Consider the following 26,548-nt stretch of genomic DNA (forward strand, 5'->3'; position numbering starts at 1 on the left):
TGGATTTATTTTAAATATTTATGCTTAAACTTCCCAGCCTGTATTAAATAGGCCTAGGCTTTGTATGACACAGAAACAGGTACTTTGAGGCTCACTGCTGGTTCGTTCTTGGGCCAGTCTTGTTTTTTTTTTATCCTAATTGCAGCAGACAGCATCGGAGCTTTGTCAGCTTTACCTGCTCTGAATAGAAGCACTTTTGGCCCCCCTTGTCAAAGACTAGGGAAGAAAGCCTGCACTCCGGTTGGCAGCAGTCTCGGATTCTCGCCCCCGGCCATACTGTGCAATCACGCTGTTTATTCCACTGTAACAATCAGACAGCAAGAGCAGAGCACCTGGTACTCCCCGGCCCCGGCCTTCCTTGGCAGCTGACGGGCAACCTCGCTGCCAGGTGGTCGCGCTTCAATTACATTAGCCAGCCATTCTAGGGTTAACGAGGACCCACTTTCCTCAGAACGCCCCGGGAAAATCAGTTATTCATAAAAAGACAGTACGCCTTTTGTTGATCATTGAACAATGTTGCTGAAAATCCATTAAATTAAATTCTCTTTATTGGGCTGAATAATGCAATAGCAATAGCCCCAGCTAGAAGTTTGCATGTTTATTTACCAAATTTCTGAATAATTTATACATGGATCCTGGCTCTTTTATTAGTTAGCGGCCAAATGCTTCTTCGGAATGGGGCAGTGTAGCTCTGCCTTCATCTTAACATGCACCAACACCCGCAAATAAAAAACAAACAAAAGCCAAATTCAATGGAGTGGTCAGAAGGGGAAATCTTATTTTAATTCAGGATTCACATTCCAATTTTCTTTTGCAAGAGGAATCTCACATATTTTGGCATGAATTTACATAAGATGCTCTTTGGGAGCTGTTTCATATGCGCACCTTTATCGTAACAGAAAATGAAAGAGGAGGAAACACGTGGAAGTGTGACGGCTATTAATCTCTAAGTCAGGGAACTGCTGCCAATGTGTAGGTGGAAGGTGACCCAGACGAGGTGAGTCTGGGTGGACCTGTGGCTAGCCTGTAGCTGAAATAGACAAGAGAGTTTCTAGCCTCTCTCACGAATGGCTAGAACGTCACCTTGCCTTCCCCAGGACTCTGCAGCAGTGACCACTGCGACGGCAGAGGCAGGTCAAGGCAGGACCGCAGCAGAAGCTCCCTCCCCTCAGTCCTCTGCCATCCTCTGCTTCTCTCCCTCAAGACCAGAGAGGGGGCTGCTGCAGCAGCTCTCCCTCTCCTCCTGGCTATGCTCTAGGTTGCCCATGGTTGGAGCACTGGCCATCAGCCTCAGATACAGAGCTGCAGAGTTGCCCTGTGCTGGAAGAGCTATAAGTGGAAGCAATGTAAGAAAAACAAAGGTACGGAGGTATCATTGAGTCTTTTAAGTACTGCTGTCCTGGGGATGTAGTCTTAGCTGTTCTGGAGATCATTTTAAAACAGGATTTTTCTTTTTTTAATTTAGAGGCAGCATCAACAGAAAGTGAAATTATCCTGAAGTACGGATTATTTATCAAAAAGAACATAAGACAAAGCAAAGAAAAAAATTCTACTGGATTTCACTTTCATTCAAGAAAAATTTTTTTACTGTTTTTCAGAAATGAAGAAGAGCAGCTGAATAAATTTAGAGAAAAAGGCATAAATATTAGTTGGTTTGCACATTCGAAGTAGTCTGTGAAAATATTTTTAGCAATTAGTGACAATGCATCTGGAGGACATCGGGCAGTGGCTAAGAAAGTGAGCACCACGCCTGGGTGTGAATTCGCCTCTCACTTGCTGGCCAAGAGATCTTAGGCAAGTCATTCAGCTTCTGTGTTTTCACTTCCTTTCTTGCAAAATGAGACAACAACCCTATTTTCTAGTGATGATAAAGTAGACAGGAAATATTTAGCATATTTTACATATTATAAGAGCTCATTAAATTATGACCATCAGTCATAATTCATTTCAAAGGTGCGCACATGAAACAGCTCCCAAAGGGCATCTTATGTAAATTCATAAACTGAGAGATACTTGCTGGGGATGTTCTACACTTTTAGACACCATGAGGCACCTTCACTCAGTCTCTGTCATCTTAGCCTAATTCGAGTCATGGGCATATACTCAGCTACTCTTTGTCCTTTAATGTAACCATCTCATTCATTTCCTTTGCAGTGAAATAGCAAAAACAAATTAAAACCAAAGAATAACTGTATTACATTGCTAATGAAATATCTAAAGATTGCAATTGGACATTCAGATATAAATGTTTTAGTTTTGCTCCCTCATCATTTTCAATAAACGCTCTGGCTTTGGCTTGGCATTTATCTTCCTAAAGCAGACTGGTGTTTGGTCACAATGTAAGGTTCTAGTAACGTTATCTGTGAATTATAAGATCCACCTTGAACAAGGCTCCAGCACAAAGGTATTAGAATGTGCTGATGACAAGCGCACACTCTTCTACTGCTGAAAAACAATGGCTGACACTTCTGTATGAACAGACTGAAGGCACATCAAAGGCAGCCTTTTACAGAGAAAAACTGTGTGATGCCCACTTTAACCTCTCTAAAAATCTATGCACAAACTGAACCCAATTTCATTTTTCACATAAACACTAAGGCTCGATACAAGGACATCTTTTTTTTTTTTTTTTTCTGCTAAAAGATGAAGAGAAAAAAGAGATGCTAGCATAGCCTTTGAACTTTTTAAAGCTCTATCAATGGACTATGATACTTAACCACTGATACAGGGGCAGAGATTTTACAATAGCTGCATTTAAAGCATTCTGACTAAAACCAGTCATTATTATAGATTAAAGAAAAGCATTAATATCCACATTTTCCTTAAAGCTACATAGTTTTTATGCTTTTAACCCTTTGATCAATTAACAAAGGTCTAAAATGGTCAGATTGTACTACCAGAAGGATCTGTAAAATTACCATGGCATGGGGATATAATTTACAGGGGATTGCATTCAGGAAGGATGCAGGAAAAGCATGTTTTTGGGTGGGGATGGGGGAAGCAGTCCTCCAGTGAATGGATGTCTTCGAACTGAGATAATCCAGATGATGACGCTTCTGACATTGCATTATTTTCTGGGGGGGTGGGGGAACTATGAAGTGATGTCCCCAGATGCCTCTTGATCTTCACTTTTTTTCCCTTGTATCTCTTGAGCCTTGGGTATCCCATACCAAGTACCCCTAATTGTGAAGCTGGTGCTGCTTGTCTTTCATAGTTGCAGCCACCTCAATCTTCCAGCATCCCTAACTTCCTTCTGCCTACCAGGATGCTGTGCAAGGCTTACCACATGACATCCATGTAAGGTGGAGTCCAGCTCTGTGGTCAGACTGCCTGTGCTCCATGCCCACCATAACCACTACAAAGCTCTTGAGGAAGTCAGGTGACCTCTCTGGGCCTCAGTTTCCTCACGGCTAAACAGTGAACACAGTGGTACCCACATGAAATGCTTAATACAGTGCACAACAAAGGCTAAGCCCTGGATAGCTGATAGCCGCTATCTTTCACTCTCAGATCTGGAAGAAACCATGGGGGAATCCTGACTCCATCTCTCACAGCGGCAGCAATCCTTTCTTCCTAGTCCTTGGGCATCTGTGAATCCCTGCTAAGGGGGCTGCTTAATGCCTTAGGGCAGAAGCTCTCCTTCCTGGATGCGTGTGAGAATCACCTGGTGGTTAAACAGCACCAATGCCTGGTCCCCACTCTAAACCAAGTTACCCAGAATCTCTGGGGTGGGTGCTGGGCATCGGTCAATATTGGAACTCCTCATGTGATTACATGTGCAGCCAGGGTTGGGAATCATTGTTTACGGCAATGCAACACACAAACTTCCTCTGGAATCCTCCCCTCTGTACAGGGCCACAGAATGGGACAGCAGGACCTCCAGGGGCCTGCAATCAAGAAATGTGTCAGGTACGTGTCAAAAATGAATGCAAATTCATGTTTTGCATTTATTTTAATACAAAAATGTTGTATATGATTAACTATCAAGTGCTGCTGATGATCTGCAAAGGTATGCTATGCGTCTCCTGGGACTCGCCTACACCCTAGCACATTGCCTCGTTTTCCAATTTTGAGGAGCTCTTACTTATTTCAAGAAAATTTAAAACTTTTTATTGACAAACACACACACAATACACAGAAGTGTACAGCTCAATGAATTTTCACAAACTGAACACACTCATGTTACCAGCACCCTGATTAAAAAAAAAAAAAAAAGGAAGTGTCACCAGCACCTTCCTGCTGCTTTCCAGACACTCTCCCCCTTACTGCAAGGACAACTCCCCTCCTGATACACTGCAGATCAGCCTAGCAAATACTGCCAGTTGTCCAAAGTGGTTGATTGAGCCAATTTACATTTCCACCAGCACCATTTAAGAGTTCTAGTTGTTCTCCTGGGCGTAGTGGCTTATGCCTGCAATCCCAGCACTTCGGGAGCCCAAGGTGGGTGAATCACGAGGTCAAGAGATCAAGACCTTCCTGGCTAACATGGTGAAACCCTGTCTCTACTAAAAATACAAAAAATTAGCCAAGTGTGGTGGCGCACCCCTGTAGTCCCAGTACTTGGGAGGCTGAGGAAGGAGAATCGCTTGAACCCGGGAGGCGGAAGTTCTGGTGAGCCAAGGCTGTGTCATTGTACTCCAGCTGTCACAAAACAAACAGCAACAACAACAACAACAACAAAAAGCAAGACAAAGAGTTCCAGTTGTTCTATAGTCTCACCAACACTTGGTATTTTTCATGTTACTGTTAACAGAGTAGTCAGTCCCACCTTCTCCATGATTTCCTTTTCCATAGTTTGTTACTTGCAGTCAAGCAAGGTCTGAAAATATTAAATGGAAAATTGCAGAAATAAACAATTCATGTTTTAAATTGCACACTGTTCTTTCCTTTTGTCCAGTGGGTCCATGCCATATGTGCTGCCTAACAGTCACTTACAGGACCAATAGCTGCAGCATCACTAGTGCTCTGCTGTGTGTACCTGTGTTCAAGTAACTCTTATTTTACTTAATAATGTCCCCAAAATGCAAAGTAGTGATGCTGGTATACTGTTATACTTGTTTCATTTTATTATTGGTTATTATTTTCTTATTTTGCCTAAATTAGAATGAAGCTTTATAATAGGTATGTATGTATAGAAAAAACATAGACTATATAGGTTTTGGTACTACCTGAGGTTTCAGGTATCCACCGGGCATCTTGGAATGTATCCCCTGTGGATAAGGGGGAATTACTGTAACTTGAGATGCTCAAATTTAACGTCTGACTATTCCATAAGTGCCTGAGTTTTGCAAGGAGATTCATGAAGATGGAAGCCTGCTACATGAAAAGTGCTGAATTTTGCATGGCAGAAGGATAGATAATGGAATAAATATATTGGTCAGATGTTGGTTCTGAGTATGGGGGCCACTGAATGATATTTACTGTGTTCCTGGAACTAGAAGCTGGGGAGATCCTCCCCCCCATAATCTGATCTGGGCATTGGCTCAACTTGTGGCCCTGACTAGTCCACATCACTCACAAAGGGGTGCCTCTTCAAACTCTTGTTTAAAAAATAAACCGTAACAAAAAAAGGCCAATCAACCCACCCACCCAACTAGGCTATCTTCTCCATGGCTGCCTGCCAGGGATGGGTAAAGGAATCTACAGCGTAGCCTCTACAGTGCTTTCCTCTCACAGCACCAAAACACTTCTGATTAATGGTCAAACAGGTTCTTAGGAATTACATTTCCGTGTAATTTTCATTATAAATAAATTTAATTGCCCAATGTCTTTGCGATTTTAAGGACCAGTATGCAAATAAGCATACTCTTAAAAAGAAAAACTGACAAAATCCAGCAACTGCTTTGAAAGAAGCTGTAAGATTTGAACTCATAAGCATTTTCTGAAAAGCTGGACTCAGAGCCAAAACTAATGCATTCTGCTAGCACTAAACAATGCACATTTGCTTTGGAAAAATAATTTTTTAAATGACTGTATTTACAAACATAGTCCATTTCTTCTTAGAGCTAAAGTATCATCTCTGTGCTGTGGCAACTTTTTTTTTCTTTAAAATCCTCTTTAATAGGAGCTGTGGTTAGTAAAATTTTATATTCTTACTTAAGTACATGTTCTTTATAGAAATCAAAACTGTAACCTCTTTAGATTGCTGAATGAATGTATATGTTTCTAGTTAGTAGGTATGGACGGTTAAAAGACAAAAATTTGAGATAGCCCCCCTCAACTTCCCCATTTTGAAGGTTTCACATAAAAACAAGTGAAAACCATTTAGAGAAATGAAAAAAACAATTCTGAATGCATTTTAAATTAGTTAAACACATACACCAGCACATTATCAATCCTTCGTTTTGAAAACCACATCATTTTACAGTGAAGGAGGTAAATTTTCAAACTATTAGACTGCCATTACTTTTAAAGGCAAAAACTGCAATTACTTTGCATCAATGTAAATAGGTTTTGAAACTAACAAGGAGGAGGAGATGAGAATGATGAGGAGGAGGAAAGCAGCAGCCAACACCTGAAAAAGAAATGACAGTACCTTGGCTCTGCAGGACCTCTGTGGAAAGCAAATGCATTACTATGCATAGATGACACTGCACTGCTCAGCACTGCCCTGAGTAATACAAAGCTGGCTTGTTTGGGTACAGGTATAATGCAGAGGGCAAATATTCCACTGGACCCAGTGGTTCTACATAAATGATAAAGTGAGTGACTTGCTGGGTTGAACTAGTTCCTGCAGATTCAAAATGTGTCTGGGGCCGTGACAGGGTAAGAACACTATATGTGTTCTCTGGAGTGACAAGTCACCGAGCCTCTTTGGCTGGTTGTGCCCAAACTCACACTTAGGAAATGTTCCAAGGCCAGTTCCACTCTGGAACTCTCAGGCTGCCATAGTTGTGTTACGTATTACCTTGATAGCCCATGTGTCATCAAGTCAAAACCCAGTTAAACTGATCTCTCAGCTGATTGGCAGAGACAGCATTTTAATTATCTTGCTTGTAGATTTTAACACAATTGCATATAAAGCAAAGATAATTTTTTTCCATTTGTGCTTTTTATTTCATTAAGATAAAAGTGGTTTTAGTCCCTTTTTTAATGAGTTAATAAAGGAAGGGGGCTGTCCATTGTCCAGCACTGGAAGGTGGTCAGCTGTCTGACTTAGTGACAGTTTTGAGAATGTACCAACATGGCAAGCAATTCAAAAGTTCCCCGGGCAAAGATGTATTTCATTTGTTAATTGATTTTTAAAGGCTTTATCACTAAAACAGGATTGGAGACGCTGCATACAATAAACAAAAATAACATTCACTACTGGGCATAATGCCCAGAGAAACCAGCTACACAAACACCATGCTAAAGGAAAAAGATGGTCCCGAACACAGACCAAAATGGTTCAAGATGCAGAGCGCTCAACAGCAAGGGGCTCCAGAGAAGCTTCATAAACACTCTCCTGGGCTCTGGCAGATATACTGTCAAGGCAGCTAAACCCTCATCACAGCTCCTGTGCACAGATTCCTCTGGTTAGTAAACAAAGTTGGTTTTCACGCATTCTCTATGCTTTGTAATGCAAAAAATTCGGTTGAATTATATCAAATTGCCTTTTTTACCAGGTCAAACAGTCAAATATCAACAATTTCATGCAATTCAACCCAGTATAAAATAAGGGGCAGAGTTCATCTCACAATGTGTTTTTCTTTTTCTTTTTTCTTTTTTTTGTCATCATGAAGCTGCTTTTCTGCGCACCTGTAGGGGGTGAGGTAGGACAGTCTCTTGCCTACTGGATTGGGCCCCACTGACAGTATCTGAGGATCCCTGCCCTGCATCAACAGTGTGGTCAGGGACGTGCCAGGTCCCTGACTACATGCAGTTCTATAAATGTTGAGAAGGGAGAGCAAAAAGGGGACATCATTCTTCCTTCCTTGTGTACCAATTATTCTTCCAACTGTTCATCCTTTTTGATTTTACCCTCATGGTACTTAGTGTGAAGAAGCTTTAACATTGATTTCCCAATGTGTTAACTATTTATAATGGCTAGATGAGAACACAGATATAGTTCTCTTCCCTCCCCAGTTTGGATGGGGGTAGATAAAAATTATTTTTGAAAAATGGGTATTCAGATATATTTTCCACTGTGATGAAAATGGCTGAATAAAACATGAATGTAGAACCCTATCATATTTCAAGATAGAAAGAAATTCCAGGACTTGAGAGTACTTGACAGGGTAGAGAGGAGTTTAATCTCAATATTAAACAGGCTTTAAGAAAAGGCACATGAACCATAGGTTGTCTGGTTGTTGAAAATCAGGCTTAGGCTCCTGGTCTTAGTTGGTAATAAAAGTGTTAAGTAAATAAATGTGGCTAGTTATATGCTATTTTCCATATAATACCAAATTTATCAGGTCTTTGAACAGGTGCCAACAAAACACCTCTAAATCCAGGTAGAATTTTATAACGCACTAATCACACTAAAAATTAAACAGATAACGAAATTCAAAAAGAAAAAGTATTACTTGAGTCTTACTATTTTCCAAGAAAAACAGTTGTTACTCCATTACTTTTACAAGAATCTATTCTACAAAATTTCCCAGGCAATTCTATGGAAAGAAATATTGGAAAACAGAAGTAGCATTTTTGACATTCAAGCATTTCCATAACTTTAATTTCAAAAGGAAACACCTCAAAGTAACAAGTATATTTTTACTTGACTGAAAGAAAATATAGCTTTTAAAAAATGTTAATCTTTCCTCCTACCGAAGGGAAAGACTATGAAAACTGGCCAGTGATTTCTTACTCAAAAAGTGACCAGGCTTTGTGTTTATGAATATATATTGAAAAAAAAAATAAAGTAAATCTGCCTTCAAGTTTAGAATTAACAGGAGTTTGGTGGGTACATAATTAGCACCTCCCATGGCGGTCTTTCTAGAATCTTAACACAGAAAACCTGGAATGCACATCTCATTCAACAACCTGAGGAGACAGAGCGCTTTTACAGGCAAAAACACATTATGAAGTTCATTAATTAAACAGTGCGGGTGGAGCAGATGGATGCTACCTACGCTTGAATGACGCTAAATTGGGACAGAGGTTTGCAGTCCTTAATGAAGCTCCATAAAGTGAATGATTACATAGTGATCACAAGTAAACAAACCTGAGAGAAGAGCTGCATTATAGGGCAACAAGTCCTGCAACATGGTAACAAGAAGACCAGCATGGATGGAAGTGCCTAGTACACAGGGCACCTTGGACATCATTCAATCCCATACCAACCCCAGGGCTGAGGAAAGCCATACGAGTCTACAAAGAGTTAAACGTGAAATAACAGTTAGTGGGGCAATAATATAAAAATGCCTGGCCATGGAAATGAACAGAGCAGAAACCTTTTTGTCACATAAAATCCATTATTGAGAATGAGACACTCAAGTTTCCTTTTATCTTCACAGAAAAACAGATGCAAAATGTCAGGTACTTGGGCTTTTTAAACTAAAAGGCTTAGCAAAAGCAGCTACCCAGCTAATGTGGGCATTAAGATTATTTTTCAATCATGCTTTCCCCGTCACTAATTAATTCTTCACTTTGTCAGCTACTGTCAAGCCCTTAACTTTTTATTTATTTATTTATCTTATTAATTAGCTTGTGATGCACATGAACTTGCATGTCTGCTCCAAAGATATCTTTTAAACTCATGGGGTAGAATAGAAAATCATTTTGATATTAAAAATTTCCTATGAATATATGCTGTTGTCTGGAACATATTTCACTACAGTGACCTATTATGTCTTCCAACTTAGACAAGATATAATTTCATTTAAAGTAATTGACAACTTTGGAACAAGAATGGCCCGAAGACAAGTGGTAGTCACACCTTACAGCAAGCTTTAGAGGTCAGCAGTAGTCAATGGGGATGCCCTGCTTTGCTACCGCAGCCATGACTGTGGATGCTCTGTATACCTTCAGATGCTCTTATTTTCACCCTCACTCCTGGGCTTTGATTTTCTCTTTCTCATTACACATGACCTTCATGTAAGGTCTTTCAAATCTATTTTAGAAAGAGGTGGAATATAAATGGATTCCACACCTACAAATAAATATCTTGCTAGCAATAAACTGGAAAAATCACTGTGATGAAACTGTGTCCTCAACTATTTATCAAGAGAAAAGCACACTGAGTAACATCAATTAGGTGCTTATTTTGGGATAGACTCTAAGTGGGATATGTCAGTAAGAATATTTAAACTTAATATTTTCTCTGCTTTTTAATTTGGAAGGTACATGTATTCTGATATGAGATATACACATGGTATCAAAATGGGAATACTTTCCATCCTAACTTACAATAATTTTGTTTTTGTCTTTATTCCATACAAACAAGGTTTAAAGGGTAGAATCCATTTGGTAACAATAATGACAGAACAAGCTAAAATTAATTGGAATTGCTTCACTTTCTCAAAGCTGTATAATTTTGATGGTCTCCTATTCTTAGGTCAAAAGTGTGCACAAGTGAGAAACAGCCATAGTAGTCAGGTTGGTCTGGGCTCTCATCCCAGCCCTGCCCTGGCTGTGGGCCCCAGGCCAAGACCCGGCTTCCTCGAGCTTCACTCTCCCCATCTGTGGGTTAACACAGTCTCATTCTGCAAGGCTGTCACCAAGAGTGAGAATAATGGTCCTTCTGGGTGCCTGTGATCAGCCTGTGCTTTTGTACATCATGCACTAATGTCCTAAACTGTCTTTTGGAGCTGAGTTTGCCCTCTGGTCCATTGGCTGATGAGAGAGCATTTTATCAGTTACATGCAGACACTAAGTACTGACCAAGAGTTCAGGCTCAGTAGTGTTTTCACTTCTGTCCTTAGGTCATTATTTGAATACTCCATGGAATTTTGCCCTCATTTCATAAAAATGAGTGGTAATAGGATAAAATGAAGGTACCAGTAGGAGTAACAACAAATATGGGTCTTAAACTCAAGGCAGTGAAAGCAAAATTGGAAATCCTCATATATGCCAAACGTGGAAAATTTTAAGTGTCTAATACATTTTTAGCTACATCAAATGCATACCAGGTTATTTCTGATGGCAAAGGGCAAAATTAGAGAGCATGCTGGAAAAATGGTATCAAAACTGGAATATAGAATGTGAAGCCTATTTAGAATTTTTATATTTTTTTGATTCTCTTTTAGAGAATAGAATGCCCTTTATAAGTTAGATGCACATTTGAATTAATATCTGTAGATCAGAAAGCAAAAAACTTTAGACTCAAACATGAGTCTAAATGAAACATCAATTCAGAGTCTCTAGCCTGCTCCCTGAAAGACATCTTTTGGGGCTGCAAAAAGTAATCATTTTAAAAAAAATCTGTATTACTCTCCTAGGTTGAAGTTCCTTTATAAATTCATCCATTTGCCAAATTCTGATTGCAAAAGTGTCATGTGCCAGACTGACTACAAAACACTTACTGATCCATAATTAGAAACTGCCTAATCATTTTATGATGGCAATTCTTGCCTCTGAAATGTTTAAATAAAATGTTCAATAAAAGGTTATTTATAAAAGAACCAATATTTTGATCATGACTTCAAAGGGAGGCCTGATTATATAAATGCAAATAGCTGCTTTATTTTAGGACCTAAAGTCTGAGATTGAATGTAGCTATCTATTAGCACAACTGATTCAAAGTTGAGAAAGGACATTCTTTCAGAAGATCCCATGTATTTTTCTAGTTTGAAAAATGGCCATTTTAATATAAATTTATAATCTACATTTGTATTGCCAGAATGTGGTTGTTTAAATGGGCTTTGGATTTAGTATACTAGAAAAGACTATGCAAAATCATGTTCCATAAAAGGATCAACATTCTGTTACAGCTTTCAAATATGATAATGTGAGGAGCTCAAAATGCTCCATACCTGAATTGATAAGAATATTAGGCAACAGTTTCTATGAAACTTTTAAAAGAGAAAGTTAACTTCTAATAAACAGTTTCAAGTGCTGAACTAATATAATGCCTTCCGACCGATTTTCTAATAACAGCTTTTAAAACAAATCTACCAAACTGTTTAGACTCTTCAAATGTGAAAAAGAAATTGAAAGATAAAGCTTGAAAATTCCCCATTTATGGAGGAGGTAAATTTAAGATGAATTCAATCCAAAGTAAAGCAAGTCATTTCATATGCTTTCAGTAAGTATAACAATTTTATACAGCAACCCAAAAGTCACGCTTCTAGAGCTTTGCAACTTAAGACTTTTTAGCTGGAGGGGTTAAAAGTGTGGGTGTGGAAGTCAGTTTTTGTTTGAAAAATTAGCAATGCTATGAGTCATCGTGCATTAGCTGCAGAACAGTTTTGCATCTTGTACGAATCCAGACACCATATGCCATGCGAAGGCCTATTACTTTATTCGGTGCCACCGCTGACAGGCAGCCACGTGTGTATCCCCAGCGGAAGGGCTGTCTCCTCCGGGCGGCGAGGACAGGAACCCAGTGAGCTGAACACATCCGACATTGTACTGAGCAGCAGGAACAGCTGGTGAGCTAGCGAGCAGCAACGGCCCAGCGAGGAGCGTGGATGCTAATGAGCCTGGCGACAATGCCGGCCTTCAGAGGGGTTAGTGCAATGTCGGCGGCCGGTGTGTTCCCACAACAGCCTCAAGAGTAGAATCTGCTCGTTCATGCCTTCAGTCTCATTAAAACATGACACTAGCATTTGTGGCTTATCAAAGTCAGCTGTAAATCACAAGTTATAAATCTGGCCAACTGATCCAACATGCTTTAAAAAGTTGCACTGAAATGCATGTAAAATTCCACAGGCATCTTTGGGTCCTGATGGGGAGGTGCTGACCAGGCACTTGGGTGGCGGGGAGCAATGAGTTGACAGTTCAGGTCCTGGCTACTACTCACAAAACTGTGTGGCCTCAGGCAAGTTATTTAACTTCTCTGGGTTTCTGTTCCCTCAATTGTATTTTTTAAAGTTTGTGACATAATTGTGTTGTATTAGACATCGCATTGTGTTTGCATAACATACTAAAATAGGATCATAATTATGCCTTCCTGATAGGATTGCTTAATAACTAAATAAAATATGTGAGGTTCTCAGTGCCTGGGACAGGGCAAAGAACGGTGCAGCTAAGTAAACAGATGTCTCTCCAAGTGGCCCAGGAGTAGAGCTCCAAGCAGCTTCTCCCCTCAGTCTTGTACTTCTCACTCACCATAAGACAGCAGCATATCTCCTTATGAGTGAGGGGTCTACGACGTGGGATGGGGGAAGGTGTCTGGCAGACAGTGAGATGAGACAGCGATGAGAAGTGGAGGCAGGGAATGATGTGTGCACATCTGGGTGCTGTGGAACCCAGGTCTGATTACTGGGGGGTGGGTTCGGGCTCCTAGCAGCCTCTAAGGCTCCGAGATCACTAAGTTTCTTGATGGTTCCAGGTTTAGCAAAGGCTCTCTTCTGCTGAAAGTCATTTACTTTTTCTGAACCCTCCTTCCTTCCATCAAATCCCTGTGACTCCTATTCACCCTCCAAATGGCCAGGTCACAGGCCCTCCGTGGGACGCCTTCCTTGCGGCTCTGGGCTGCACTCTGCATCACAGTCATTGGAAACCATGCACTGCTCTCTTCCCTAGTGTGCTCTGTATTCAACAAAGAGCGCCTCCAGGGTGGGCATTGTGCCTTCCATTTGTGCACCCACAGCAACAGCACAGTGCCTGGCATACAGGAAGTGGCCAATGGGTATTCTGTTGAATGAATGAGTATACTAATGAAAAATGCTTTTGGACTTTTCAGAATTGGTGTCTGGGAATATGAATGAGACTATCAGAATCTGTTGATCATTTTTTTGCCAAGATTTTTTTTTAAGCCCTAAGTAGAAGACACTTTACTGAGTGATCATCTCCAGCAACAAATGCACCTTGCACCTCTATTTCATAGGGCAGGATGTGTATAAATATGAGAGAGAACTGCCTGGTTCTTGCAGAAAAATTGATTTCTCAGAAGTTTTCCTGTGAGCTAAGCTCAACCTAAGGGGTTCTCCAAAGGTGACATCTGTACTCTGTGAAAAATAGAAAGGATGCAGTGGCCTGTGAGGTGCAGATCAGTTAAAGTGGCCTTAAAGGTGAGAGGATCAGCACAGAGTTTAAAAGGCCACAGAGCTTGAAATAAAGATTACATACCATGAGACACCTTTGGGTAAAATACAGTGTCAGTCACTGATTTGTTCGAGCATGTTTGAATTTGGAAACCAGTCCTCTCTGACTGGCACGCAGCCGCTGAGGCTCTCGCACACAGCAGGCATTACACCCACAGCTCTACAGCCAGTGCTCAACTTACGACCACGGTCGGGACCACGGACGGGTCATAAGTCGAGCACTGGCTGTAGAGCTGTGCTCTACGACCGGTCCGAGGTCCTGACCGTGGTCGTAACACGATTTGGTCCTAAGTGGAGTAGGCTATATGTACAGTTGAAATGGTGCACGCGGAAATGGTAGTGCTGCCGGAAGCTGGTCCGCACTGTCGTACACCCAGCTGGGCAATGTCTGCGCTACCAGACACGGAGCAGTCGTGGCTAGCGATTGTGGTCGTAAAGTCGAATGGTCATAAGTTGTATAGGTGGTAAGTTGATCAATACCTGTACTGGCCACTGCTGCCTGCTCCTTGTAGGACCCCCACACAACAGTGGCCAGAAACCCTGGTTCGAACTTGTCTCCCACATATTTGTTTTTTTTAGATCAGCCCTTAACTTTACATTGTATCCTGAAGTCCACAGATAAAATCAAGATAACTAGATACGGAAATGGAATGAGGATTGGAAGGCCAGGTAAATACAGGTATTGATCGACTTACCACCTATGCAACTTACGACCATTCGACTTTACGACCACAATCGCTAGCCACGACTGCTCTGCGTCTGGCAATGCAAACGTTGCCCAGCTGGGCGTACGACAGTAGCTTCCGGCAGCACTACCATCTCCGCGTGCACCCTTTCAACTGTACATATAGCCTACTCAACTTACGACCAAATCGTGTTGCGACAGGTACGCGGTCCCGACCGTGGTTGTAAGTCGAACACTAGCTGTAACTGGAAGGGGCTTTTCCTGACTCCCCACTCTGCCTTCCGAGGATGCCACAGGGGTAGTTCCAAAGCTAATCCCTAGGCGGAAGCTCCTTTGGCCCCAATGGTCCTGAAAAGGCAGATCTTCACTCTCTAGCCTTTCACTTGGTCACAGCCATTCAAAGACGGGAGTGACATCCGGTGCTCACTGTCTTCCAGTGATGTTTTGTAGGAAAGTACATGCTAGAGTAAGAATGCTCTTCAGTTACTGGGATTTCAAATACATATATTTTTAAAGTTTTAATGTTTTAAAAATACCCAGACTAGAAACAATTGCAGCACAAAGCAGTAGACAAAACTGCCTAGATATGTAGTGACGCAGTGATGGTCAGGAGCAGCAGCACACAGGGAAGGCTGTATACAGTCTGAGAAGGGAATGAATATCTGTCTCTAATTCACACATGCATACACAAACACACACACATGTGCATTTCCCTGAATCAAGTTTCAGAGGAATGGTGATCCATGGCAGAGATGATTAAAAGTACACATTACAAATGGAATGTGTCCCTAGGACGGATGCTATGATCTAAGCCCCAGAGCTGCTGCCTCCACAGTCCCATGTAATGCCACCTAAGTGCTCTGCCTTGCATGACTTGCTGCAGGCTGCCACGGATTAGAGCTATCGATCGCTGACTGCAGAAGGGTCTCACTGTGTGAAAGGAAGGTGAGCGCTATAGACAGACAGCTCAAGTATTGATCTGCTCTGGCAGAAGGCCGTGGTTCCAAATGCGGGGCGGCACTCCTTCACATCATCCATGAGTTACTATAATGTGCACGGAGACACTGACGAGCTGCGGGGTCGGGCCAAAGGCTGGCATGTCACTGCCATCTCCTCTCCTGTCAGCTGGTTACGAGACCCAAGGATGCCATGTGAAATCTCTGGCTTTTTAAAAAGCACATGCAACAGAAGCCTAGGATAGGCATTCCTACGGTCCTCTAAGGTAGGACGGACAAACCATTGCCGCAGAGGACTGCCAAGGGTCATGTTACGAAGCTGTCAGGGCAATGTGGATGCATCTTTAAGAATGTTCCTCCAGCGTCTGAGATGGTCACCAGAGCCATCAGGCCAGCTCTTACTATAAAAGACAAAATCCTTTTTCCCCCTAAAAGTTGATACCTCCCCCCACTTAAAGCAAAACATTAAAAAATTGGCCCAAACTGACATTCTCCTTAAGGAAATCTCAACGATACAATTTATACAGTTTTCAAAAGATTTTGAGGGGGACAACTTCCATGGCACAAAGACATAAACTCATCTAAAAGGTCAAACGCAATTACGAGATACAGCAAGACTCACGATTTTTGAAAGCGATATAAAATTAGGATTCATGAGACCAGGTGAAAGCAAAAATAAGGAGCCCAAAGAAATCAAGTATAGCAGGAAGGAAATGCACCCTTTAAACACTTGCTTCTGTGAACATGGGAGTAGAGTGAACTCTATTGCTTTCATGATTTAACTCTCTGGATTAAGAAGTCATTATTTAAATCAGTCATCTCTTTAGTGTCCATATTAAGTCATTTCCTCCCGCGTACATTGTAAAGACATCTTGTGGTGTAATTACATAAATGGCACTAGAGACTACTTTCCCCTAATTAGAAATTCCTTAAAATGTTTGCATTTCTGATTTTAATCCAACTAACATCTACTGACTTGTTATGATGTTAGATGCTGGAGACTGAAAGATGAATAACACATAGCCTTTGCCTTTAAGGAGCTTACTGACCAGTGGAGGGGCAGACGCCTCAGAGTGAGCCCCTAATCCAGTGTGGTCAGTGCTACACCAGCTATGGAAGACAGAGAGAAATGTCTGCTGGCCTGTTGGCCCTCCTTTGGACAGGCAGGCTGCTGCTTACCTCACAACAGGCTCACTTTCCTCCCTTGAATCTGGGCTGGCCTTGTGACCTGTTGTGGCCAAAGAGTTCTGAGGCTTCCAAAGTGATTTTGTGAAGAAGCTGGCACCTCCACCTGGGTCTCTGGGGACGGCAGCAGCCATGTCAGACACCTGACTGCTGTGAGAAGACCCAAGCTAGACAAGCGGAGAGGCTGCTGAGCCATGGATGCCTGGCCAGCCCCAAACTGTTCTAGCCATGCCAGTGCAGGTCCCAGACATGAGAAAGCCTGAGTAAGAGCCACCCAGCTAAGCCTAGTCAACCCACAGAAGCATGGAAGATCCTCTTTCTACCACTTCGCCTTTAAAAATCCCTACAAAAGTCTTTATAAAGCCCCCCCTTTTTTTAGACGGTGCCTAGGTATGTTATGCTGCTCAGGCTACGGTGTAGAGGCTATTCACAGGCACAGTCATATTGCACTACAGTCTAAACTCCTGGACTCCAGTGATCCCCCCGCCTCCTCTGTAGCTGGAACTTGCAGCACCACGTCCAGCTCTTGCAAAAATCATTATGCTTAATTTTGCAAGTTTGCAGACTCTCACGTGAGAAGACTATGTTAGGAATTCTATTAATATTTCCCTTTTTATTTCAAATGATAAACTCAATTAAGCTTTACTGAAATTGAACGCATGGCCTTATGCTGATACCCTTCTTGCTAGGTCATCTATCAGACTCTCCCAGGTCAGGTTCAATGTACGAACTGTACTAAGAAAGAGGAGAGGGAGGGAGGGGCTGACAGTAGAGCCCTCATTCGCTTTCAGCACGGGTTGAGGTACCATGGTTTACATGAGCCTCCATACTGAAGGGCTGAACTTTATTATCTTATAAATCGTACCGTCTTTACAATTCACTGTCCTGAGGCAGGGCATGACCACGGAAATCTTTTGTAGCACACACAAGTTTGCCATTTATCTCACAGGAAAGATCTTATTCAAGCTGAAAGTTGAACATAAAGATGAATTACTCATTTTTCTTTTTTATGGAAAGACAAATGTTCTAAATTTGGTGATCTTTTCTGTGATGACAAGGTGCTGAATTCATTCATTTGGCATGCACTTACTGAAAAAATATTTACTCTGCAGCAGGTGCTGAGGCTATATCCAGGGTTGGTATTCACCTGGAAAACACCCACATGGCTGGCATCCTGGTCAGTATCCAACAGGTGCCTTATGTACCCATTGTTAAATATTTCCACTCTTGTCCTTGGAGGCACCAGTGAACAAAACAGTCAGAAATCTTTGCCCTCAAGCAGGGGGCACAGCATGAATAAAATCAGTGAATTACATAGTAACTGAGAGGGTGATAAAGGCTGAGGGAACACACAGAGCATGGGCAGGTCAGGCAGTGCTGGGAGGTGCAGGTGCACAGGTGTGGGGGATCTCACACAAGGAGGTAGGGAGAGGGGCCAAGGGAACATGCCACGTGGGCATCTGGGGGGCAGTTAAGGCAGGGGGCATGGAGGGCACAGGCCTCCCCTGAGGGCCTGGATGCTGAGAGATGCAGGGCTCCTGGTGAGGGTGAGCTGGGCAGTGACGTCGTTGACTCACACTTTAGTCGCTGGCCCTGGCTGCTGTGCTGAGGAGCCTGGGGAGGAGGCCACAGTGAGCAGTGCACCCTTAGCTGTTGCCTTAGGAAGACAGATACTGCTCCCACAAAGCAAAAGGAGAGATCTGACACTGAGTGAGTAACTGCTATTTGAAAGAAACATGCTATAAAAAGAAGGCCTTGAATTGAGATGTTGAAAAATGTTGCCTTCATCATAGGAATTTATGGTTGAAGATGGTTTCTGTTTTCAGAAAGTACTAATATCTCTACCACCAAAACACGCATAAGCAGAATTTTGTTATTTTCTAAACTTCCAAATAAGATTTGGGTACATTTTGAATCTGTTTGTCAAAAAAAATGCCAATACAACAACTGATATCAAGGAAGACGGAAATTTCCTTCCCAATGTCAACAAGAACCTTCATAGAACTGGTGGGTAAGAATGAAAACTGAGCATGAACCTGTGATTTAGGAGGTCAACACAGCCGTCTGCTCCAGCTAGTTTGTGTATCTTTGCAAAGTTTTGTTTCCAGCTATGAAACCAAGTTATCAAAATAAACTGAGCTTAGATGGACCCCTTAGGACCACTGAATCACAGAACCATTACACTAAGATTATAAGAAGCAAGCAGCACATTTTACTTCCATTGCTCTCACTAAAACACTATTGATATCTTAATAAAAGCAAAATAATTTTATACCATTAAATTTAAAATACTTCAAATTATTCTTTCCTCTTTATCGCATCCTTTAAAAATTCTCAGTATTGACTATACGTTATAATGTCATAATGTATTAGTAAAGAAGAAATTGTATATGCTTTAAGTCAGTACATACACTATTGAATGGCATGTTTACCAGGTTTGTCTGCCTTTTTTTGGTCTTTGGGTGGGGTATGTAATAAGAAAAAGCCTGCAGGCTTCTAAGGTAGGTAGTGGGTTCAAAGCAGGTGTCCTCACCCACTGAAGTGAGGACTGCAACAATCTGGCTTCCATCCCCTCCTCTGGAATGGAGTGAGAAGTGGTGACCACAGAGCCACAAGAGCATGCTGTTCACCAAGAGCCTTGCTCCCTGAAAAAAAATGCCTTAGCACCTTGGAATGGGCCATGGACACTGATGTAATAAATTATAATTGGCATATGAATATCTTTTTGTAAAACAAATTAACAAAGTTGTGACATTTCCCGCCTATCGAGCTGTAGATAACACACATATGAAGAGATAACTAATGAGAGGTACACAAAAATATGTGAATGATTTGAAGCAGCAGCTAGAAATAATCTTTTCCCTTTGAGCTCCCATGACCTCTGATTCTCTCTTTTGTATCTTGCGTTTCAGTGACTCAGCAAATACTCACTGGGCACTGACCACATGCCTCTCCCAGAGCATGGGCAGCATCCTATCCGACGTCACAGTTACAATCCATCCTGGCCTTGAAGCCCGCTGAAGGCAAGGTCACTCCCTCTCCCGCCACAGGGCTTGCCACAGTCATACGGAGGTTGGCTGCAGGAAGAACACAGAAGCATGGCTGCCCTGATTTACCAGGGCACATGTGGCAGGGTCTGAGGGCTGAAATGTTCTCCTAGCAGGAGCTGGGAGAACAAGAGAGGGGCCAGACCCTCCTCGACACTGCTGCACCCATCAGCTCATCTGTTCATTCATTCTTCAGTCTTACATTTATGTCTACTTTATTCCATACATCCTGACAGTAATCTGTCTGGGAGGAATTATTTTTCTCATTTTACAGTAAAGCAAACTAACAGAGGTAAAGTATTCAAAGCTAAAAAACCGAAGTCATTATTGAATTTAAACTAACATTAGAACCCAAGGTCTCTCTGAGGTCAGCTATGATATGTTACCTGCTAAGCTGGGCATAACAACAAACAAGACACACTTTAAAATTTATCTGGCACCTGTAGGAAAATTGTTGCCATGAAGGAAAGAGAATATCCCCAAACTCTTCTGTGTGAGAACTCTTCTCAGTGAGAACTAAGACTTAAGGGTCTAGCATTATGGTGTCAGTTATGTGGCCCAACATGAGATGCAGAAAAAGGTTTTACATTGCATTGTGTTTCCTCTAAATTAAAAAACAAACAAAACATGTTTACTATCCTACTAAGTTATTGGCAGGGACATTTTAGTTAAACAATGGTCCACGTAACAAACCCACGGAGGAGACTGGCAGTTCAGCTCTTGCACACATACAGGCATACCAGCTCCAACAGCACACAGCAGCTCTGCAACTCGAGCATGGCCAACCTGCTACCTTATTTAATCTTGGTGACCTAAAAAGTGGTCAGTGGGCAAATTAATCCTGAGAAAAGGAGTGTGGAATCAGAGTCTGGAAACTTATGTCAGAGAAAACCAATACAAGTTAAAAGGAAAGCATATCTCATCCCAATCTGAGCTGAAACTCACACTTAGAGAAGGCTAAAATTCTACAAAAAAATGGAGTGGTTTATGTGAAGTGCTTTCCCTAGTCAAACTTTCTGTACAAATTATATGCATTTAACAAAATTACAGAGCATTAAGTACAAAACTAATCTGTTTCTTTTCCTTCGAATAATTTAGATGCTGCTTTCTGATTTAGTCTTCTGATGTGCATGTGTCATTATAAGCAAAGAATGTTTATGCTGTTAGAGAGGCATACGTTCTGTTTTTCTAAATCAATGAGTAGGCAGTATTACTGAGACATTCTAAAGAGGCTCTTCTTTTCATAGGGGTTACAAATTCTATGAAAATACTCCTTAAATTTAAAACTAACTTACATTTTCCCTGATATTAAAATTGGTTTCTTTGGAGTATAAATTCAATTTAACTAAGTTCAATTCTTTTAATTTCAAATATGGGAGGAAAACACATATTACAGCTAAGCCGACTCTCAGCAAGCAAATGTAATGTGATGACAGTTGCCATCTTCTGGGAGAAAGCTATGGCTCTTGGATGTTAACGGCAGTGCATGATAGTGAGCAGCAGCAGCTCTCTTCATCAGCTCTGCTCCTTCTTTAAATTCCACTGAGGATGGCAGTTTGGATGGAGACCCCAAAATCTATTCTGTCCATCTGTTTTATTATTCTTAGAACAACTGTCAAAAGTTGCCCAGGGATCAAGTTGCAAACATACTAATTTGCCTTTGAAAAGTAGGCCCTGGGGGAATTCTGGAACTCTGCTTATAAATTCAGAATCCCATCAGCCAGCAAGCCTGCCCTACCCTTTGTGGAGGTATGAGACTTTGCACTTCCAGGCATACATCTGCCTCAAAGCCGGGATGCACTGATATACTCACATCCCACTTCATAGGCAAATGAAGGGAGAAGCAAAGGGACCTGGTATCTTAAGGGCTGGCTTGTTCCATGACAAGCAGACCCTGAGTTTTCAGGAGGCAGCCTCTTCATTGATGTTGGTGGATTAAGGACCAAAGCTTTGTGCTGGAGAGTTTAAACAAGTGGACAAGGCAGGGGGACAACATATTCTGTACTCTTTTATATTCTAGGACCAAATAGGAAAATTGAAGACTGAAATGAAGCATTAGAAAAAATAAGCTAAAGAAAGATATACAACATAAACCACTAAACACTGTAGCATTTCATTTTTGTGATTCTGATGAAAAGAGTTACAAAAAGACCATCTGAACATACAGAATGTCAGATGCAGGTTTGCTAAGGAATACGGAGAAACCTCCCAAGAGCTGGATATTTAAAATATTGTAGCATTTTGGGGACATGCTATCCTCTTGGAAACTAAAGCAGTTGTGCACTTCTCAAGTTGAATATATTAAAGGCATGTGCAAAACACAATGTAAACACTAAAGCACATCTGGACTCCCCAGTGGCTGGCACATGGGACACCTGATCAACACGGAGGAGAAAAGGGAGTGAGCACCAGTATGGAACCCCGCAGCATCCTTCCTTCCCCTACCCTGGCCCCATGGTCTCTATCAAAGGCTTTCAAAGCACAGGGCCTCAGAAAAGTATGTGAAGCACAAAATTCGAAGTACTCCTTTTAGAGTCTGGTAAAATCCCTCAGTAGTAAAACAGAAAGGATACCCTTTCAAGCCTAACATGATGGCATTTGGGTTGTATTCACCCTCAGATTACCAAAAAAGTATTCTGCTTTGATTAAAAAATTTACTTGAGTGTGTTGCAAATTACTCCAGCACGGAAACCTGCTGTGAGCTCACTGCGTACGCCAGGGCAGACTCTGCACAGAAGGGACCACCATTTGGGCTTGCCTGCTTTGTCCTTCTTTGGCTTTGCAGCGTCTCTTATTCTAATAAGGCATGTATTATCCTTTTTAGAGATTTGAATAACAGAAAGTCTCACTTTCAAAATATTGCTTATAATCCTAGAGTCTACTAATTGTTCTGTGGATGCTGTTTATGGCATTCTGTTCCTTTCAAAATGGGACTGATAATTAGTAAACTGAAATTTGATTAATGTTGGATTAAGAGGTTCTGATGTCTCACTGCAATGTGTTATTTCAGTCTGTGGGCACTAGAAGAGATTGTCTTTAGGAAACTTGTTTCCTTCCCTTTCCAGAGTAGTAAGATGGGCTTAAAACCCTGATTTTTTTTTTTTTTTAAAGAATTAGGTTTGTAGTCAGCAGTTTATAATGTAGGATTCAGTTTTGTTTTGTTTTTTTTCTTCACTGTTTTTTGTTTGTTCTCACTTTAAGGCTGGGGCCGATGAATTAACTATTTAAGAGAAAACAAAATAAACCTGAAATAAAAGTCTTCCTCCAAAAATGCCAAGGGTGGGCCTTCCTGGTTGCGTTGCAGTGATTTGGCATGGATAAACGATTCAGACAGCTTTAGATTTCACCAGGCTTTGCACCACTTTTGATAATATTAAGAACTCCTCTGAAAACAAAGGACCTGTCTGATATAAGTATCAAAGCCTATGAAAATGACTAGATAACATTTAAAGAAAAAATTAATAAATGTATACTACTTTATGCTTTTTTCAAGTTAAGGTTTTATTAGCATCCATTAGGGTTATAAAAAGTCCTATAATGGCCAGATTTTTTTTCTATGCTTCATGGCCAGAAGATTCCATGTTTCTTCCTTGCCTGTGTTTTAACATTCATAATCGTGTTTGCCTACTGCTGAAAAGTGTGGAAGAATCAGGAATAATGGCTCCCTTTGAAGCTCTGTCACTCCCAAAGTAACCATCTGAATGCTAAAGAAATATTGTCATTTACAGAATGACCTTTTGCTCTTTGAATATTCAGACATTAATAAATGTTAAATGCTTAGCAATCCTAGCAGCACCATGAAAAAGGTAAGTTGGGTCAGCAAATACCCTCTTGCATGCTTTTGATATGACCATTTCCACTTTTCTAACAGCTTTCTAATAGCAAAAATGTATTTGGGAACAACAGTGGAATTTATGTCATCATGACCAAATGATTACGGTGCAAACCCGAGATTCTTCTGGGGCCCAGCAGGCTTCTGGTCCCTATGGAAACGAAACCTCAGATATTGTCCTCCACTCAGCTGGAGGACCAAGCGCCAGGAGGCTTTTGTGCTTGGTGAGATTTCTTCCACAACCTTCCCGCAACAGACCCTAGTGCTTCCTCCAGACTCTTTTCTAATTGAGATGCAAATTAATCTATCTGGCTGATTACACTTCCCTTAAAGCTACTGACAAATGCAGCTGTAACCAGAGTTTGCGGACTTTCCAACAAGTGACTTCAGCTGTCAGTATTTGCATGCGCAGCCAACGCCCGCCCGCTTCAAGTCTCAGAGCCAGGGAGAGCTTCCTTTAGGCATTATAGGCCCGTTTTATTTATGTGTATAAAATTTACATACAATTAAGAGTTTTTTAAAAAACCCCACAACTAGGTCCCTAGGATTTACAAATGGACTCTGACACTGAAATTAAGGCCTTTTCAGACACTTCCTTCTGACCCAGGTCTAGAGAGTCACTCACTCCTTTCTCAGGAGGCCAAGGCTTAGATGGTACATTACATCTCCCTCCCGCTTCCTTCTTGTCTGCAAGGTTTCTGACTTTAACAATGATTGAATTCAATCTCTCTCTCAAAAACTAACTAAATAAACTTATGGCTCTTAAGAAAATGGGATCACTTCCTGTACAGTGATCTCAATAAGATTCCATTAATTTCAAATCAAATATAAAGTTATCATTCTAATGGTCAAGATTCCCATATAAATGCCCTTCAATACTTTGGGGTGATTATGTTAAAACGATTATTTAGAGCACAATAAAAATATGCACAAAACACTATACTTCAGCAAGGAGAAAAAAACACAAAATCCAATTTTCCAGTAAAAATTTCTTGTTTCCTCTTAAATACTATGTATTTTTAAGTTCCTACTATGTGCCAGGTGCTATTTTACGTGTTCAGTACCCAGATGTAAACCAAACATTCAAAAATGGAAAAGAGGGAGTTAATGTATATTTATATACATACATATGCATACATATTCTATTCATAGGGCTATATTTCACCTTGGGCAATTAAGGTTTTCAATTTTGAAAAAATGTCATTTTATAAAATATGATATACTTTGTCTTTTGTTTTCCAAAATGTTTCTTACCAAATTCTTACTCTCCAGCTCCTTCCCTCCCCTGCCAGGCCTTCACACATACACACTCATAATACACTGGGGGACAGCAGCAGAGTAGAAACAAGGCCTCCACTGGGAAAGCCGGCACTGCTGCAGGAGTGCCTCATCTGAGACAGACGAGGACAGAGGAGGCCCAGGCTGGCAAGGAGTGAGTCAGAGGGGAGACGGTGAGGGGTGGCACAGGAGGGCCTCAAGGGCAGTGTGCAGGGTGGGGTATAGCAGAGTGGCTGAGAGGGGATTCCCAGGGTAGGGGTCATCCCAGTGGGAAGCAGCATGCTCCCTTTGATAGCTGACAGTGAGAGAGGCAGTGACCCACTGAGGATGGGGCTGAGAGACGGAAGGAGAGGAAGGAAGAATGAGGCTGTTCTTGGTATTTCCCTAGGCGGAGCATCAGCCTGGTTTCTACACAGGCTGTGAAGTTGAGAATAACTTCTTCTGAAGGGATGATTTTTTTTTTACATAACAGTGAGAAGTCACTCTGTAGCAAAAATAGCAAAGTGTACCGCCTTCTCTCCAGATTTCTTCTGTAACTTCGCACTTCTCACAGGCCTTATTTCCAGGCACCAAGGGCGGAGGGCAGCTCTGACCCCAGCGAGCCAGCCTTTCACAGAGAAGAGGACTTCTGCAAGGCACTGAATGAACAGCATTCTACTTGCCTTTATTTTAACACCTACAATGGTAAAAAGGAAATATTTCCTGAGGCCTAACTCCACAGTTAGGTGGTTCCAGTTTTTACAACAGAGGTTTGAAACTCCAGTATTCGTCAGGGCCGGGTTGACAAAATGAGAACAATGGCAGGTAATGCTTGCTGGGCTTTCACTGAGGACCAGGCACTGTTTTACCTGCTTGGCCCATTAGCCCCCTCACCAACTCAGACCAAATGGTGGGTGCCATGGTGGTGGTGCCTCCACCAGGCCTGCGCACTGGAGAGACACCAGGAGGGACTGAAGTGACCAGGACAGCACATGTTCTGTGGAGAGACTGATCGCTGTCAGTAGAAAGAAGGCCCCGTAGGGTCAGATATTCTGATTCTTCAAGAGAAGTCTACAGATTTTTTTAAAACGCAGTTTCTCCCAATTTTTCAGCATGGCTGACAAACTCAGTTTTTAGTTTTGTGTTTTGGTAATGTGAGGAGGACAGCTGCAGTTAAAACAGAGCCCATCTGTGGGCTGGGTTTGGTGTGGAGGCAGTTGGTCTGTCCACTTTGGTTTTTGAACATTTGACTTGACACTGAGATAAAGCTGCTTCCAGGTTGCCTCTGTTCACTGGTCCCAGTTCTGCAGACTGACATCCTCTTCAGAAACCTCTCAGACTCCTGGAACAATTCCTTCTTGGTTTTAACGGCTCCCCATTTGGTTACAGTTTTTCTGGATTGGCTCCAGGTTGGTGGAGGTCCCTTTCAAAATGTGGCCCCAGGACAGCACACTATC

General features: G+C 41.7%; 1 protein-coding gene and 1 long non-coding RNA gene across 11 annotated transcripts in view; both read right to left on the minus strand.

Moving 5' to 3' along the window:
• The window catches only part of RALGAPA2 (Ral GTPase activating protein catalytic subunit alpha 2), a 333,808-nt gene that overhangs the window by 49,078 nt on the left and 258,182 nt on the right, over positions 1-26,548 (minus strand). The gene's annotated exons all lie outside the window — the stretch shown is intronic.
• Positions 7,689-14,803, minus strand: LOC116530215. Its single transcript, XR_004259880.1, has 2 exons — positions 14,610-14,803; positions 7,689-14,287 (listed from the first exon to the last, which is right to left on the minus strand). It is a non-coding gene; the product is annotated as an uncharacterized LOC116530215 (long non-coding RNA).

This window comes from Sapajus apella, unplaced genomic scaffold (genome assembly GCF_009761245.1).
Source record: "Sapajus apella isolate SASKATOON/1434 unplaced genomic scaffold, GSC_monkey_1.0 scaffold65, whole genome shotgun sequence".
Taxonomy (NCBI): domain Eukaryota; kingdom Metazoa; phylum Chordata; class Mammalia; order Primates; family Cebidae; genus Sapajus; species Sapajus apella.